Source organism: Mirounga angustirostris, unplaced genomic scaffold, assembly GCF_029215605.1.
Source record: "Mirounga angustirostris isolate CCGP_5_RB_7025 unplaced genomic scaffold, mMirAng1.0.hap1 SCAF_11, whole genome shotgun sequence".
Taxonomy (NCBI): domain Eukaryota; kingdom Metazoa; phylum Chordata; class Mammalia; order Carnivora; family Phocidae; genus Mirounga; species Mirounga angustirostris.
In genome coordinates, this window is record NW_026991719.1 from 96,074,254 (window position 1) to 96,093,419 (window position 19,166).

Genomic DNA, 19,166 nt, shown 5'->3' on the forward strand with positions numbered 1-19,166 from the left:
ATATTTCCTGTAAAGAGGTATCTAGATCTAGCATGGGGGTTGGTGAAATTTTTCTCTAAAGATCCAGATAATAGATATTCTAGGCTTTGCAGGTCATATGGTTTCAACTCCGCCACTGTGAGGCAAAAGCAGCCATTGACAATAGGTAAACAAGTGGGTGTGGCTGGGTCTCAATGAAACTTTATTTACAAAATCAGGTAAAGGGCTGGATTTGGCTGGGAGACCATAGTTTGATGATCCCTGATCTAGAGGATCAATCAGATTGGGGTTTAGTGGTTTTGTTTTGTTTTTTAAGAATAATTCTTTGACAGGGCTGGGTATCTCCTGTGGCTTCATCGGGTGGCCTATCACATCTGGTTGTCTCTTTTAGTGATGTTGCATTTGTAGGGGTTCTGCTGTTACCAGCTTGATCCATCCATCATGAAGGTCTCCATTGGTGGACTGTATTTCAACCTTCCTCTCTCTTCTGTGGTCGGGAGCACTTGTGCAGTGCATGCCTTGAACAACCACACATGAGCACCTCTGTCCAACATTTGTTATTCCCCTTGGCGTCTTTGGTTTCAAACAGCACATAAAATAGTAGCCCTAAAGGTTCTTAGAGTGCCACAAACTACTACTTGGTAAAGAAAAAGTTTCCAGGGGGAGCCTGGCTGGCTCAGTTAGTGGAGAGTGAGACTTGATCTTGGGGTTGTGAGTTCCGGCCCCCCGTTATGTATAGAGATTACTTAAAAATAAAATCTTAGGGGCACCTGGGTGGCTCAGTCGGTTAAGCATCCAACTCGATTTCAGCTCAGGTCATGATATCAAGGTCATGAGATCAAGCCCCATGTGGGGCTCTGCGCTCAGTGCACAGTCTGCTTGAAATTCTCTCTCCCTCTCCCTCTGCACCTCCCCCAGCTCATGTTTGCTCTATCTAAACAAACAAATAAATAAAATCTTTTTAAAAATAAATAAAATAAAATCTTTAAAAAAAAAGGAAAAGTTTTCAGATTTCTTGAGGAAACACAGATTCTGGATTCCTCTGGATCAGAGGTGTACAGACTGCAGGGTTTTTTTTCCCAAAGATTTGTTTATTTAAGAGAGAGAGAGAGTGAGAGCAAGTGGAGGGAGGGGCGGAGGGAGAGAATCTTCAAGCAAACTCCCTGCCGAGTGCTGAGCCGGGAGCCTGGAGTGGGGCTTATCCATGAGATCATGACCTCAGCCAAAACTAAGAGTTGGACACCCAACAGACTGAGCCACCCAGCTGCCTCCAAGTTGCAGTTTTCACTTTCCACAAAAATGAATTCCTTGCTAACTTTTAAAATCTGGAAGATTTTATGTAAAAATCTGGTTTTTCCAGTCCTCTTGGAAAATGAAGGAATCTGGCTGCTTTGGACCAGGTGTGTCAAGAACTGACTGGAACTCAGAGTGACTGCCCCCTTTACATTAGGCACACACTAAGGAATGGTGGGGATTGCAGCATCCTGCAAAGGCACATGCCCTGTCATTTACCACTTGAGTGCCTGTGAGCTTCTCTGGCCACTTTAAAATGAGTTGCTAGTGTTTTGGTATTCAATACATTTACATCACCTACTCCTCTCCAAGTTGTCCCATTCCCCTCCCCACTTATATCTCCCACACCCCCAACATTCATTGGTTTCTTGTATGTCTTTCCAGAGCTACTTCATTACAAACACATGAAGGGTGCAGCAAGCACTAGTTTTGATGGAAAATCTGAAATGGTATTTTCTAGTACTTCCAAAGCTATTACCAAAGTCATATTCCATTAAGAGGAAACCCCTTTCTTATTCATTCATCTAACAAAAATTTATTGACCTTTTAACTACTCCTAGGCTCTGGGGACACAATAATGAAAAAGCCAAATATGGTCCCTGGCCCAATGGAATTTACGGTTGGAATATTATTCAAAATAGAAGAGAGAGAAGATGACTGACCCAGGGATGCCTTCTAGATATAATTTTTATAAACAGTGCGCTACCTTCAAAGGAGAGTTACCAGCGTGCACATTCTCTAGCTAGATGACAAAAAAGTATATTTATAATCTTTGTAATGCCATCAACAGAAAGTAAAACCTATGAATATTCCAATGGAGGAAAACAGGATCATGTTCTATATTCAAAAATTACCAGATGACATTTTTCTTACCCTGCCAAAACAAGAGAATTAGAGAGGTCTAGGGCTGTTCTGGAGGCCACCCGGCCATGGGCATCTTGCCTTTGGAATCTGGAATTCCTTGCTAAGCTAGAGGCAATCTGGAAGTAGCTCAGCCTGACCCAAATGAAAACCTTGGGTAAATTCCTCCTTGCTGGGGCGCCTGGGTGGCTCAGTTGGTTAAGTGACTGCCTTCGGCTTAGGTCATAATCCTGGAGTCCCGGGATCGAGTCCCACATCGGGCTCCCTGCTCGGCGAGGGGTCTGCTTCTCCCTCTGACCCGCTTCCCTCTCGTGCTCTCTGTCTCTCATTCTCTCTCTCAAATAAATAAATAAAATCTTAAAAAAAAAAAATTCCTCCTTGCTTTTTTATGCCTGTGATCCTTGGGCACCACCAAAATTGCAAATGCTGGCTGGCCATCAACAATCCAACAACTTCCTCAAAGCCATTCCACCCTTCCTCCTTTCTTTATCCATTCCTTGACACTTTTCTCTCTCCCATTTTCACTGCATAGTCTGGAACTCTTAGTCCATGATAAACAAAGTCAACTCCTATGGCTGCCACTTGTTCCCTGAACACTCACTCCACCTCCTGCTGCTAATTGAAAGCAGGCTCTCTTCTCTACAACACTATGTCCCATAGAGTCATCTCAAGGCAATTCTTTCTACTAGAGTTTGCATATTGGGCTGGAGTGAGGGTAGGGAAAACTGTATTACCGTTCTCCTTACTCCAACCACCCCCCCCCCACACACACACTGCATTTTCTAAACCAGCGGCTGGCAAACATTTACTTTAAAGTACCAGATAGGAAATATTCTAGGCATTGTGGGACATACTGGCTCTGTTGCAACTACTTGACTCTACTGTTGTAGCTTGAAAGCAGCCATAGACAATATGCAAACAAATGGGCATGGCTGTGTTCCAATAAAACTTTATTTACAAAAACAGGCAGCGAGACTAGATTTGACCCAAGAGAAGTTTGCTAACCTGTACTATAAACTATTAATCTTTCCAGCTCCTATAAAACAAAACAAATCCCTTCTTACTTGAAAAATCACATTAACTATATACCCCACCTTACCTCTCCCTTGCTCCTGTCATGTACTCACCTCCCGGTCCAGCCATGTTTATTAAGGATCCTGGCATCCGGCTCATAGGTCACTTCTAGTCCCACCATCATCCTGGATGATTCCTAAATCCATAAGGATAATCAATGTAACACCACAGCCTCACAGTGCCTTGACTTCCTCAATTCCAATGACTTTCATCCCCATTCCATGTCAATAACCTACTCCTTTGGGAAATATTACACCTTTGATACCTTCACATCAATATCCCATGCAGAACACAAATTCTTATCCTACAGACTTTCCAACACTTTACTCCCCAATAAATCTGCTCTTTGACCTGAGAACCCCTCCATTTTCTCCCAGTTAGGTGGCCCCCACCTGGCCTCACTTTCCTCCTCCCCAGTCTGAACACACCATGGTCAATCACTATTCTCTCTTGCTGCTTCCTCAATCACCTTGAGCTGCCTTCTTCTCACTGTTCTTTTACTATCAACACCATACCATACTCCCCAGTCAATTCAATCACCAAATTTCTCTGATCCTTTAGCCAAATGGCTGAACGTACTTGGAGAATACTATCCCACTGTATGAATGTGAGACACAGAAACTTGTGATTTTAAATCTTATCTGGTCCCTCACTACCTCTAGTCTATCTTTTTCAATGGTTTTTGTTTAACTCCCCTATCATATTAACCTTAGACAAGACAACATAATGCTATAAAGAGATTGCAAATAAATAAATAATCCAAAAAAAGAGAGAGAGATTGCAGGCTTAAAAACCAAACAGCGTTGGGTCTGAAATCTGGTTCCACTTATTAGATGTATGGTCTTGAGCAGGTTATCTAACATCCTATTACATCAGTTTTTTCATGAGAAAAATGGAAAGAATTCCTACTTTATATATTAAATAAGATTACATATGTAAAACAATTAGCACAGTGCCTTACACCCAGCAAGTGCTCAATAAATGATAGCTATTAATACAAGCTCATATTCAGCAGGTGACTATACCTACTTCACCAAGACCATTAAGTGTTTCTTAGCCCAAGTTCCCCAGAAAGCAGAGCAATGGTTGATGTGCTATTTGGTTGAATTGTACGAAATTGCTGACATTCAACTGTTTGACATACAGAAATCAAAGGCTTCAGCCTCATCTGTTATTAGGGAGTGCAATCCCAGGAAAGCAATGGGGAGAGACAGTGGGAAACGAAAGAATAAGAGAGTCAATACGAAGGTGCATTGGTATCACACTTGAGGTCATGGGGTACCATTTTTTGAAAGATCATAAATACATGACTTGCATCTCTGATCAGTCGACAAGGAGGATGGAAAGAGAGTTTAACAGCTAGCTCTTGTCTTTTATTAGCCAAAGCTTTGCACCACTGGGTCAGGTTAACTCCTCTACACTGTGCATGGAGTCTCGACACCCACAGGAAAGCACCAGGGCGTGTGATGAGAAGCTGGCAGATTGCACTTGTCTAAGTCCATCAGAGCCTACTCAGAGAAGGGGCTGGGACACACAAGCAATAGGCCAAAGACCACTGAGACAAATAAGGCCAAGAGGATCTGAACTGGTAAGAGGTGGCTGATAGAACACATGAATTCCCTCAATTTTTTTTTACTCTGCACTTTCCTATAACTGTAATTCACTCTTCCTTTTGGTCAGAGGAAGGGATATCCCTCCACTCATTTAGGCCTAAAGCCAACTCCCACCTATGCTCTCCATCTTGATCCCTCCCACCTCCAGGATCTTTTACTTTCAACTTCCCCCACTTTCCTGATCCTTTCCTCTCTACCTTTGTACCATCTTAGGGCTCTCCTTAAAATATCCTTCCTTTACTTCACACAGGCTTCTAACTACTTCCTTTTCTCTTTCCTTTCTTTCTCAGCAGAATATCTTAAATGAATAATCCAAAGTTACTATCTCTACTTTCTCACCTCGGAACCATATGAACAGATCTCATCACTGTCTTATAACACCTTTGCTGAGGTCACCAATGACCTCCATTTGACCATATCCCTTAGACATAATTTTGGCTCTATCTCTCTTGCTTTCACTGCAGCATTTGGTCCTGTTGACCCCTCCATTCTTACTGAGATTCTTGGTTCAGTTACCATGCCACCATTATTTGTTGCTTCTCCTAATTCTTTGGCTGGTCTCTTTCCTCTCAGCCTCTATCTGATCCTTAAGAGTCAATGTTCCCGGGGCGCCTGGGTGGCTCAGTTGGTTAAGCCACTGCCTTCAGCTCAGGTCATGATCCTGGAGTCCCGGGATCGAGTCCCGCGTCGGGCTCCCTGCTCGGCGGGGAGTCTGCTTCTCCCTCTGACCCTCCCCCCTCTCATGTGCTTTCTCTCTCTCATTCTCTCTGTCTCAAATAAATAAATAAAATCTTAAAAAAAAAAAAAAAAAAGAGTCAGTGTTCCCAAGAATTCTTTCCTCAGCCTCCTTCTCCTCTTACCCCACACACGCTCCCAGGAGGTTATCATCTAGTCCCCGGATTTCAAGTATCACTATGTGCTGATGACTTCCAAAGTTGTATCTCCAGCCAGAGCTCTCCCTGCACACTCATCTTGTAAATGCCCACCAAGCAGCTGGATATATCCACCAAAGCAAGATACATCCAGCTGCTTGATGGGCACCTCAAACAGGCACCTCAAATTCAACATATTACCACCGGAACTCATTATATTCCCAACCACCTCCACCTTAATCTTGTGCACAAAATTAATCTGCAGATAATGCCTGCTATCCTCATTACACTTTGCATTTTATTCAACGATTAATGCTTAGGCACCTACTCTATGCCATATAGTGTTCCAGATACTTGCTCTGATCTCTTTGGCTCGCCATACGCCAGCACCTGCTATTTGTTCCTGGACCCTTCATTTGAGCTACTCTGCCAGGGGCACCTGGGTGGCTCAGTCGTTAAGCATCTGCCTTCGGCTCAGGTCATGATCCCAGGGTCCTGGGATCGAGCCCCGCATTGGGCTCCCTGCTCAGCGGGGAGTCTGCTTCTCCCTCTCCCTCTGCCTGCTCATGTTCTCTCTTTTTCAAATAAATAAATAAAATCTTCAAAAAGATAAAATAAAATAAATTCCTCTATCAGTGAAGGATTTGGGCACTGGGAAAAGAATTTTTCATAGAAAAAACCCTGGACCCCTGGAACCACTAAGGTCAGCTGAAGTATTTGCACCAGGGTAGGGCTCTTGTCCAAAGGGCCATACCCTCCACACCACCCAGCTCAGGGCATAAGGGAACATGCAGTGGGGGATGGAGAGGATGATAAGGAGTAGCCATCTGTTCAGTGTGGCTCCTTTAACAAGCTATACCTATTCCTACCAGGAAGTACCAGGGACTACATAAAATATGTAGCCAATAACTTCTACCACACTTCGTTCAAAGATTAAATCCTGAATTTTCCAGCCTAACACACACCTTCCATCCCATTCTCTCTCTTAAGTCTTCCAGCCACAGACTTTAGTTTTTGTCCATACTACGTCCTGAAGTGGATACAGAGAGTTGAATCCCAGGTCATGGTTTTGGCACTTTCGAGTTAAAACTCTGTTACGGGGCACCTGGGTGGCTCAGTCGGTTAAGTGTCTGCCTTTGGCTCAGGTCATGATCCTGGGGTCCTGGGATTGAGCCCCTGCGTTGGGCTCCTTGCTCAGCGGGGAGCCTCTGCCCTTCCCCACTGCTCGTGCTTTCCCACTCTCTCTCAAGCTGTCTCCCTCTCTCAAATAAATAAATAAAATCTTAAAAAAAAAACAACAACAGGGGCGCCTGGGTGGCTCAGATGGTTAAGCATCTGCCTTCGGCTCAGGTCATGATCCCAGGGCCCTGGGATCGAGCCCCGCATTGGGCTCCCTGCTCCTTGGGAGCCTGCTTCTCCCTCTGCCTCTCTCTCTCTGTCTCTCATGAATAAATAAATAAAATCTTAAAACAAAACAAAACAAAACAACAGCCCTGTTACTGGTTCCAACAGTGTTCTGACCTAGCTGTCCTGCCTCAATGGCTGACACTCAAAAACAAGTGAGTAGGGGCGCCTGGGTGGCTCAGTCATTAGGCATCTGCCTTCAGCTCGGGTCCTGATCCCGGAGTCCTGGAATTGAGCCCTGCATGGGGCTCCCTGCTCAGCGGAGAGCCTGCTTCTCCCTCTCTCACTCCCCCTGCTTGTGTTCCCTCTCTCGCTGTGTCTCTGTCAAATAAATAAATAAAATCTTTAAAAAAAAAAAAAAGTGAGTGAAATGGGTGGTTAGGCAAGATTACGAAGGGCCTTGAACATCAGATTGTGAACCATGGACTTAAACTAGTAGGAAGTAGGCAGTCTGAAGTTTCTAAGCAAAAAAGCAAGAAGATGAAAACAAAAGCCATGTTTTAGAATCTGGTACGAAGAAATAGTAGTGAAGGCTGAGGAGGAAGACTGAATGCACGGAAATCTATTAGAAAGCTATTTCGGAATCCAGAAATGAGGTAATCAGCCCAGCCAAGGCAACCACACCTGCCTCATCTCTTCACTCCTAATCCCTTGCCCAACAGACTCTAAATGAGGATCCACAGCCAGCATGGGAGGACAGATGGCTATATTTGGAATAAGTTCAGAACATCATAATGACCATAATGATTGACATCACTACAGGTCACTCTTTTGATGGTTTAAATTTTTAAAAAGAGGTCCTTTGCCAATTCAACATAAATGTCTGAAGTGTCCCCTTCACTTTGAGCACTAGAATTTCAGGCTATTTACTAGGGCACTGCCAAGAACAGGATGACTATCTCCTAAATTGTCCATGCCTTACTTTGCAAATTGTCCCTCATTAGGCTCTCATTTTATAATTGAAAAAAATTTTTTTAATTCTCTAAAGGCTCACACAGCTTTCATGGTTAACAGTCCTGAAACAGAGGTGTTAATTATACCTCTAGATCTGACAAAAACTAATATGAAAATGTTTGTAATAACATTTAGCCAATCAACTAGAGCTTTATTTGCTCATTTAAGGAAAGAGATTTTACTCATTTGTTCCTATATATAACTGACTTCTCATTTGATTCCTACCACCAATGGTCCAGGTCTACTGTAATCAAAGTATAAAATGTGGGGATGGAAAGAGTGGTACACAGTCTTATAGCCAAGGATTATAAGCTTTTATTTTAATAGTTACTAGGAAAGCAGTGTGATAAACTAGTAAGACTACGAAGCTAATTAGAATTAGGAAAGAAATATCCATAATTCACTAAAACAAAATATCGTGTACTCGTGAGAATATTTAATAAAAGTATTGGAATATATTTTTTCCTCAGCTGTAATGTATCTACCATACATAGTATCTAAAAATCTCGAAGATATTTTACATTATTTACAATAAATTGGCATGAGATTCAGTTTAATAACACCATCTGACTAGGAATAGAAAGAATTTCAATTTCAATTTCAAGAAATAAGATAGGCTGGCATATTTTCCTTAATCATTACACTGTAATATATATACAATGGAATATTATGCAGCCATCAAAAGGAATGAGATCTTGCCATTTGCAACAACGTGGATGGAACTGGAGGGTATTATGCTGAGCAAAATAAGTCAAACAGAGAAAGACATGTATCATATGACCTCACTGATATGAGGAATTCTTAATCTCAGGAAACAAACTGAGGGTTGCTGGAGTGGGGGGTGGGGTGGGAGGGATGGGGTGACTGGGTGATAGACACTGGGGAGGGTATGTGCTCTGGTAAGCGCTGTGAATTGTGCAAGACTGTTGAATCCCAGATCTGTACCTCTGAAACAAATAATGCAATATATGTTAAGAGAAAAAAAAAAAAGAAGAAGGTAGCAGGAGGGGAAGAATGAAGGGGGGGAAATCGGAGGGGGAGACGAACCATGAGAGATGATGGACTCTGAAAAACGGACTGAGGGTTCTAGAGGGGAGGGGGCTGGGAGGTTGGGTTGGCCTGGTGATGGGTATTGAGGAGGGCACGTTCTGCATGGAGCACTGGGTGTTATGCACAAACAATGAATCATGGAACACTACATCTAAATCTAATGATGTAATGTATGGGGATTAACATAACAATAAAAAAATTTTTTAAAAAAGATCATGACAGGGGTTAAAAGAAAAAAAAAATCATTACACTGTAAAACAGAGCAATGCTATGCCCAATCCAACAAGACAGGATCATAATCAAATGCCATTTAAAATAAAGAGTCATGGAGACACCTGGGTGCCTCAGTCATTAAGCGTCTGCCTTCCGCTCAGGTCATGATCCCAGGGTCCTGGGATCGAGCCCCGCATTGGGCTCCCTGCTCAGCAGGAAGCCTGTTTCTCCCTCTCCCACTCCCCCTGTTTGTGTTCCCTCTCTAGCTGTGTCTCTCTCTGTCAAATAAATAAATAAAATCTTAAAAAATTAAAAAAAAAATAATAAAGAGTCATGGAGCACCTGGGTGGCTCAGTTGGTTAAGTGACTACCTTCGGCTCAGGTCATGATCCCAGGGTCCTGGAATCAAGTCCCGCATCGGGCTCCCCCTGCTCTGTGTGTAGCCTGCTTCTCCGTCCCCCTGCTTGTGCTCTCTCTGTCAAATAAATAAATAAAATCTTTTAAAAAATAAATAAATAAAATAAAATAAAGAGTTATGGTGCTTGCTTTGGCAGCACGCATCCTAAGATTGGAACGACACAGAGAAGACTAGCACGGCCCCTGCACAAGGATGATGCACAAATTCACAAAGTGTTCCATATTTTAAAAATAAATAAATAAATAAAGAGTTATGAAAATGGCGTATTTTTATTGTTTAATACTAAGTCTTGGATGGTCAGAAAATCATTTGAATTATTAAAAAATTCAAAAGTAAATCAAATTCCAAGGCAAGACCTATGATTTTTCTGTCCATGCTAATGCATGTTGTTAACTATTTTAAAACTTATTCTTCTTAAATGTAAGGGAAGACACATCTCTGAACATTGAGCCCTAGTGTGTCAGTTTCCAAACAGTTTTCTGATATTGCTTCAATATTGGCTGCATACACTTTTATCCCGCCTCTAAGAGGTCAGTGGTATAGTATGGTCTAAGGTTTTCAACGTTGTTTCCAGAGCTTAAAATTTTCAGGTCAACCAGCAGATCTAACAAGTGTCTGAGTCTCGTGGGAGGCAACCTTTTTTCATGTTGCTTGTGTCCATGCTTGTAGAAAAGGAACTCTTATTCCTTTGACTTTCATTTTGGGGTTTATAAAATGAAGTCAAAGTAAGAGGTGATGTCAGCATGGACAGAGATATAGAGTGAGATTTCAACATCAGTCCTTCATTAGGAGCAAAATCTTCCAGACTGGGCTAATCTGGAGAGGAGGTAATCACTTGATATGGAGTATTTTCTGGGTCACCAGAAAGGTCCCTCACTTTTAAAAAATTCTCCCTGGAAACCAACCTCCAGGACTCTTTAGAGATTCCTTACTTTGCTTTAAGTCATTGCATTTCTAGAAAGTAAAAGGCAAATACCTCTTGGAGAAATAGTACATTAGCTGTAATCAGTAGAAACTAGATTCTTTTGAACATGAAGGGATATGGGTGAAAATGAATATTTGACACAGATATGACTTCCTAAAGAGCATGGGCGAGTTTGGGATCATGCAGAGCTTTTAAGAAAGCTACATGACAGGGGCGCCTGGGTGGCTCAGTCGGTTAAGCGTCTGCCTTCAGCTCAGGTCATGATCCCAGGGTTCTGGGATCGAGCCCCGCATCGGGCTCCCTGCTCAGTGGGGAGTCTGCTTCTCCCTCTCCTTCTGCCACTCCCCCTATTTGTGCTCTCTCTCACTCAAATAAATAAATAAAATCTTTAAAAAAAAAAAAAAAAAGAAAGCTACATGACAGCATAAGAGCATTGGGTGACTAGACCAAAGGGCATCTCGTGGGAGGAGATGAGGCCACACGCTAGTTTCACAATTTTGCCAAAGGCCATCCTGCTTCCAGACATACAAAACAGAAAAAATACTGCCTAACTGTAACAATTCTACATACCTTTCCTAAAGATATTCTTGGTATTGGAATAATTTTTATCTTTAGCTCAGTAAGACTAGTCAAGATTAAAATGTAAAAACAAATGGGGCGCCTGTCTGGCTCAGTCAGTAGAGCATGCGACTCTTGATCTCAGGGTTATGAATTTGAGCCCCACGTTCAATGTAAAGATTTCTTGAAAATAAAATCCTAAAAATAAAATGTAAAAACAAATGAAATCACGAGTATCAGAAGAAAATGTGGCTGAATACTTTTTATATTCTTGAGTGGAAAAGGTCTTTCTAAACATGATGCAAAGCACAAAGCCATAACATAAAAGACTGATAAATATGACCACCCAGAAATAAACAAACAAAAGTAAAGGACTCGGGTCATGATCCCACGGTCCTGAGATGGAGTCCCATATCAGGCTCCTTGCTCAGCGGGGAGCCTGCTTCTCCCTCTGCCTGCCACTCCCCCTGCTCATGCTCTTTCTCTCTCTGACAAATAAATAAAATCTTTATAAAAAAAAAAAAGAAAACTGAAATGCTAAGAAAGAACAGAATCATGTAATATTCTCCAATAAAACCAACAAGGCATAAAAAGTATAGAAGACAAAAGTGGGAACAAAGAGAAAACATTAACAAATATGGTAAATGTTAATCCAACTGCACTTTAAAGGTCAGTGGTCTAAATACACCAATTAAAAGGCGAAGATTGTCAAAAGGGATCAAAAAACAAGACCCAACTATATGTTGTCTGCAAGAAATCCACTTTAAATATAAAGATACATATAGATTAGAAGTAAAGGAATAGAGAAAGATACACTAAATATATGCAAATAATCACATGAAAAGATGCTCAATATCATTTATCATTAGGGAATTGCAAATTAAAACAACAAGATTCCACTACACACCTATTAGAATGACCAAAATCCAAAGCAATGACAACACCAAATGCTGGTGAGGATGTGGAGCAACAGGAATTCTCATTCATCGCTGGTGGGACTGCAAAATGCCACATCCACTTTGGAAAACACTTCTGCAGTTTCTTATAAAACTAAACATACTCAGGGCCCCTGGGTGGCTTGGTAAGTTAAGCGTCTGCCTTCAGCTTGGATCATGATCCTGGGGTCCTGGGATCGGGCTCTGCGTCAGGCTCCCTGCTCAGCGTGGAGGTGCTTCTCCCTCTCCCTCTGCCTTCTGCTCCCCCTGCTTGTGCTCTCTTTTCCTCTCTTTCTCTCCCTCTCTGTCAAATAAATAAATAAAATATTAAAAAAAAAAAACTAAACATATTCGTACCATGCAAACAAACAGTTGTACTCTTTGGTATTCACCCAAATGAGTTGAAAACTTATACCCACACAAAAACCTGCACACAGATGTTTATAGCACTTTTGTTCATAATTGCTAAAATGTGGGGTCCCTGGGTGGCTTAGTCCATTAAGCATCTGACTTTGGCTCAGGTCATGATCTCAGGGTCCTGGGATTGAGCCCTGCATTGGGCTTCCTGCTCAGTGGGGAGCCTGCTTCTCCCTCTCCCTCTGCCCCTCCCCCCTGCTCATGCTCACACGCACTCTCTCTCAAATAAATAAAGTCTTTAAAAAATAATAATTGCCAAAACGTGTAAGCAACCATGATATCCTTCACTGGGTGAATGGATAACTAAACAGTGATACATCCATCTGACTCTTCTTTTTTTTTTTTTTTTTTAAGATTTTATTTGTTTATTTGACAGAGAGAGACATAGCGAGAGCAGGAACACAAGCAGGGGGAGTGGGAGAGGGTAAACAGTGATACATCCAGACAATGGAATACTATTCACCACTTTTCTTTTTTTAAGATTTTATTTATTTATTTGAGAGGGAAAGAGAGCACAGGAGTGGGGACAGGGGCAGAGGGAGAGGAAGAAGACTTCCTGCTGAGCAGGGATCCTGACCTGGGGCTCAATTCCAGGACCCTGAGACCATGACCCGAGCCAAAGGCAGACGCTTAACCAACTGAGCCACCCAGGTGCCCCTATTCACCACTTTTAAAAAACGAGCTATCAAGCCATAAAAAGACACCAAGGAAACTTAAATTACTAAGTGAAAGAAGTTAATCTGAAAAGGCTATATAGTGTATGTTTCCAACTATGTGACATTCTGAAAGGCAAAACTATGGGGACAGTAAAAAGATCACGATTACCAGAGGTTAGGGAGGAGGGTGGGAGGAATAGGCAGGGCACAGAGAATTGTTAGGGTAGTGAAATTAGTGTGATACTCCAAGTGTGGGTACATGTCATTACACTTCTGTCCAAAACCCACAGGGTATACCTAGAGTGAACCCTAATGTAAACTAGAAACTGGATGATTATAATGTGTCAATGTAGGCTCATCAATTCTAACACATGTGCCACTCTGCTGTGGGATGTTGACCGTGGGGGAGGCTGTGCACGCGTGGAGAACAGTTCAAATAACAATATAGGGAAAATATTAAATGAATAAAGTGTGTGTAGATCTTTGTGGCAGTGATCAAAATGATAGGACCAGTGCATAACTTATTGACTTTATTAGAAAAAGTATATTTAAGTATACATCATTAAATGTGAAGGGATAAACAGATAAAAATACAATATATAGCTTCTCAACCAGCAGAAGAAATAAAGGGAACATAGAAAGCTTTATTAATCCACCCGAAGGTTGGAGAGCAGGGGTGAGGTGGGGAGGGGAAGAAGCAAGGAAAAATGGTTGATAAGTGCAATGAAAACTAAGGGAAAAGATGTGAGCTGCAGAAATACATATATATATATATATATATATATATATATATATATATATATAATGACACAATTCACATGAAATTCAAAAAGGCCCAGAGGACAAAGCTACCTAATGTTTATGGGTACCTAAATGATAAACACAAAATCTGTGACAGCAGTTATCTATGGAAAGAAAGGAGAATGAGATGAAGGAAGAATATACAGAGTATCTGAACTCTGAACATGTTCATTTCTATTTTCTAAATCTTTTTTAATTTTTAATTTTTTTCATTTTATTATGTTATGTTAATCACCATACATCTCATCATTAGTTTTTGATGTAGTGTTCCATGATTCATTGTTTGCGTATAACACCCAGTGCTCCATTCAGTACGTGCCCTCTTTAATACCCATCACCAGGCTAAGCCATCCCCCCCCAGAACCCTCAGTTTGTTTCCCAGAGTCCATAGTCACTCATGGTTCGTCTCCCCCTCCGATTTCGCCCCCTTCATTTTTCCCTTCCTGCTAGCTTCTTCTTTTTTTTTTTTTTTTAAACATATAATGTATTATTTGTTTCAGAGGTACAGGTCTGGTCAGAGGGAGAAGGAGAGAGAGAAGCAGACTCCCGGCTGAGTGGGGAGACAAAGGGCTCGATCCCACGACCCCAAGATCACAACCGGACACTCTTCATGAAATATAGAGGGGCGCCTGGGTGGCTCAGTCCATTGAGTGTCCCGCTCTTGATTTCTGGCTCAGGTTGTGATCTTGGGGTCGTGGGATCGAGCCCTTTGTCAGGCTCCCCACTCAGCAGGGAGTCTGCTTCTCTCTCTCCTTTTCCCTCTGACCTTCCCCCCGCTTGCTCTCTCTCACTAAAATGTATAAATAAATCTTAAAAAAAAAAAAAGATTTAATGAAGATAGGTGGTGGGTACCCAGGCATTCATTATTTTACTTCCCATTCTTGTCTCTCTGTTTGAAATAATTCCTATTTTACAAAATAAGTTAAAGAAGAAGAATGAGGCATAAAAAGTCATGTATATGTAGATATTTTATATGAATAGTTAAGATAACATAGATGTTAGGATAAGCATAAAAAAATACACACTTAACTCTTAAGACTGTCTTTAGAGGATTGCATTGCAACCTACTTTCACTGTTATATATTGTAATTTTTTATTTTGTTTTACAGTGAGCATTCATTACTATGGTAAGCAGTAAAAATAATTTTTTTTAAGAAGAAGGGACAATAAAAAAGAAATCAAGGTAGTCTGAACACAACCTTAGTTTTCTTTAGGAAAACTCAAAGTAACAACAGTTAAGACAAAAGAAAACAAAAAACCTTCTGGAGAAATGCTATTTCCAAGCAAACGCCCTCTGAATTTATTGTTCTGCTACATTATGTCAAAATGCTGAGAGAAGCGATAAACAGATCAGTGCAAAATGTAGATATTTTCTTAGATTCTCGCTCAGCATTTCCATTATTGCAAGGGGCAAATATGAAAGAATAAAATGTTATAATTTTGATTAAAGTGATGCCTATGTTATCCTATGGCAGCTGGTCTTGACGATTAGGTCATTCTCAGGCTGTAATTGGATAATGCTGGCCTTGTTGATTTGAAGTAGAAGGCTAATCTCGGCAGTTTACAGTGACAAGGAAACTGTTAAGATTGCTGGCACGGTAACAGGAAAAGAAAAAAACAAAATGTAATGAGAGAGTGGCAGGTATCATTCATTGTACATTGGGTTTCAAGTATGTTTATATTCCATATAAATATTGTATGTTTGCAAGTATAAAAATCTTAGCATAGATCATGAACATATTGTATCATGAATGCAATAACATGCATTTTGTATATGAGGGCTAATTTTAACCAGAAATCATAGTTCTGAGATGTAAACTTGGAGCCGTGTGAGCATATCTTGAACAGAAACATATCACACATAACAGAGATATAGGATAATGACACTCTTTCAGGATTATGTGGCAGCATCATTATGAACATATTTTATAAAATGTACCCATGAGTTAGTTCATTATCTTTAATGGAAAAGGAGAATTGCCATAATCATAATTTATAATCCTATTGCTGAGATGGAAATAAGTCATATGGTAGCTATTGGAAGAGAAAACTAAAAGGAAAAAAGGTATTTGAATCAAACAATGCAATGTCATATACATAGGTTTTCCAACACAGGTAGTGCAGTTCTCATTAAATTTTGCTAAGCGTAATGGGCAAATTTTAAAAGATAATTTTATATCAGCATTTCCAAAAAATGGATATGGAAATTTCCCCAAATGGGCCTCCCAAAAAGACAGGACAGAAAAAGGTCCACATGTACCTCTAAATTACCTGGAGGAAAAGTAGTCTCTGCCAACATGCTTCACCTTCTGCAGAAACTGCCTTCAAGTTAAAAATTGCTGTGAAATTTAGCAGCATTTGTTAAAAATTTTAAATGTTTATAACCTTTGAATATAGTCTTTTGACTTCTAGGAAATTATTTTACAGAATCCCATAAGAGCACAAAGATGAATGCATAAGGATATTCACTGCAGTATTGTTTGTCGTTTTTTGCAATAACTAAAAGGTTGATAGCGATCCAAACATTCGTCAATAAGGAGATATTTAAATAAATCATGGTATATGCACACAACAAAATGCAATATATATATATACACATATTTTTTTTTAATGACACAGATTCATCAGTACCATCATGGGGAAAGATACACATGCTATATTTTTTTTTTAAGATTTTATTTATTTATTTGACAGAGAGAAAAAACAAGCAGGGGGAGCAGGAGAGGGAGAGCAGACTCTCCACTGAGCACGGAGCCTGATGTGGGGCTCAATCCCAGGACCCTGAGATCATGACCTGAACTGAAGGCAGATCCCTAACTGACTGAGCCACCCAAGTGCCCTATACATGCTATATTAAGTGAAAAAATACACTGTAAAATGCTATCTTGAATATAATTGCATATTCATTGTTGGTATCTGTAGGTAAGGAAGAAAAATTAGGGAAATAAGCTGTATACTGTTGACAGTGGAGGCTATGGAAGATTCACTTTTCAGTTTATGTATTTCTGTAGCACTTGAATCTTATACAATGTACATATATTAATTTTGTAACCAGAAAAAATAATTGAAAAATAATTTAAGAGACTGAGATTTTATACACACACACATACATACACACAAACTAGCTTGAGCATTTTGACTTAGTCAAATTAATCAAAAATATATGTAGAAACATGGGACACCTGGGTGGCTCAGTCAGTTAAGCATCTGACTTTTGATCTCAGCTCAGGTCTTGAGCTCAGGGTTATGAGTTCAAGCCCTGCGTTAAAAAAAAAAAAAAATGTGTGTGTGTGTGTGTGTGTGTGTGTGTCTATAAACAGACCAGGCTATACAAGCTTGATTTTTTTTTTTTCTCTTTAAGGTGGTGTTATGAACTAGGGCACCTGGGCTGGCTCAGTTGGTGGAGCATGAAACTCTTAATCTTGGGGTTGTGAGTTGAAGCCCCATGCTGGGTGTAGAGATTGCTTAAAAATAAAATCTTGAAAAAAAAATAGTAAGATGGTGCGATGGACTGAAATCTGTTGTGTCAAAATTCTTATTTTGAAAAAAAAATTCTTGGGACGCCTGGGTGGCTTAGTCAGTGAAGCGTCTGCCTTCGGTGCAGGTCATGATCCCAAGGTGTTGGGATTGAGCCCTGCATCGGGCTCCTTGCTCAGCAGGGAGCCTGCTTCTCCCTCTTCCTCTGCCTGCCGCTCCCTCTGCTTGTGATCTCTCTCTTTCTCTGTCAAATAAATAATAAAATCTTAAAAAAAAAAAATTCTTATTTTGAAGACCTAATTCCCAATAACTCAGAATGTGACTGTATTTGGAAACCGGGCCTTTAAAGAGCTAATTAGGTTAAAATGAGGTCATTAGGGTGGGTCATAATCCAATGATTGGTGTCTTTATAACAGGAGATTATGACACAGGTACACCAAGCAAAGACCATATATGGACACAGCAAGAAAGTGGTCATCTGCAAGTCAAGGAGAAATGCCTCGGAAGAAACCCAACCCTGCTGACACCTTAATCTTTGACTTCTAGCCACCAGAATTGTAAGAAAATAAATGTCTGTTGTTTAAAATACCACTCAGGGGGCACCTGGGTGGCTCAGATGGTTAAGCGTCTGCCTTTGGCTCGGGTCATGATCCCAGGGTCCTGGGATTGAGCCCCACGTCTGGCTCCTGGCTCAGTGGGGAGTCTGCTTCTCCCTCTGCCTCTCCCCCGCTCGTGCTCTCTCTCTCTCTCTCTATCTCTGTGTCTCGAATGAATAAATAAAATCTTTAAAAAAATTAATTAATTAAATTAAATTAAATTAAATTAAATACCACTCAGTCTGTGATATTTTGTTATGGCAGCCCTATAAGACTAATACAGACGGTAAACTGATAAGGGAAATCGTAAAAACCACTATAGATCTACATTTTAAAACCTACTTTAAAGCATCAGGGATGACCCTTGGAAACGTGCTAAGTGAAAGAAGCCAATCACAAAGATTACACACTATGATTCCATTTATATGAAATGTCCAGAATAGGCAAATCTATACAGATATTAGTACTTGCCTAAACCTGAGGGCCTTGGAGAGAAATTAGGAATGACCCCTAATGACCACAGGGTTTCTCCTGGGTGTGTGTCCTTAAAATTGTCCTTTGTGTCCTAAATGTGTCCAAAAATTGACTGTGGTGCTGGCTATAAATCTCTGTGAACACACTGAAACGATTAAAGTGTATGCTTTGGATACATTTGGATACACAATACAATGGATAAATTGTATTGTGAACCATATCTCATGAAAACTGTTCTTTGTTTGTTTTAAAGATTTTATTTGTTTAATAGAGAGAGAGAGAGAGAGAGCACAAGCAGGGGGAGCAGCAAAGGGAGAGGGAGAAGCAGGCTCCCCGCCGAGCAGGGAGCCCCACACGGGACTCGATCCCAGGACCCTGGGATCATGACCTGAGCCGAAGGCAGACACCCAACTGACTGAGCCACCCAGGTGACCCACGAAAACTGTTTTTAAAAACTCATTTTAGGGACGCCTGGGTGGTTCAGTCGGTTGGGCGTCTGCCTTCAGCTCAGGTCATGATCCCGGGGTCCTGGGATTGAGCCCCTCAGCAGGCTCCCTGCTTCTCCCTCTCCCACTCCCCTCCCTTGCTTCTGTTCC

At 41.0% G+C, this 19,166-nt stretch overlaps 1 long non-coding RNA gene and 1 other non-coding gene across 2 annotated transcripts in view; one reads left to right on the forward strand and one right to left on the reverse strand.

Moving 5' to 3' along the window:
- Positions 1-19,166, reverse strand: part of LOC135362030 (uncharacterized) — an 82,548-nt gene that overhangs the window by 12,971 nt on the left and 50,411 nt on the right. The window contains exon 4 of the long non-coding RNA XR_010406321.1: positions 3,261-3,343. This is a non-coding gene — a long non-coding RNA (uncharacterized LOC135362030). The remainder of the gene's footprint in view (positions 1-3,260; positions 3,344-19,166) is intronic.
- LOC123851415 (U6 spliceosomal RNA) lies at positions 9,852-9,958 on the forward strand. Its single transcript, XR_006792582.1, has one exon. It is a non-coding gene; the product is annotated as a U6 spliceosomal RNA (small nuclear RNA).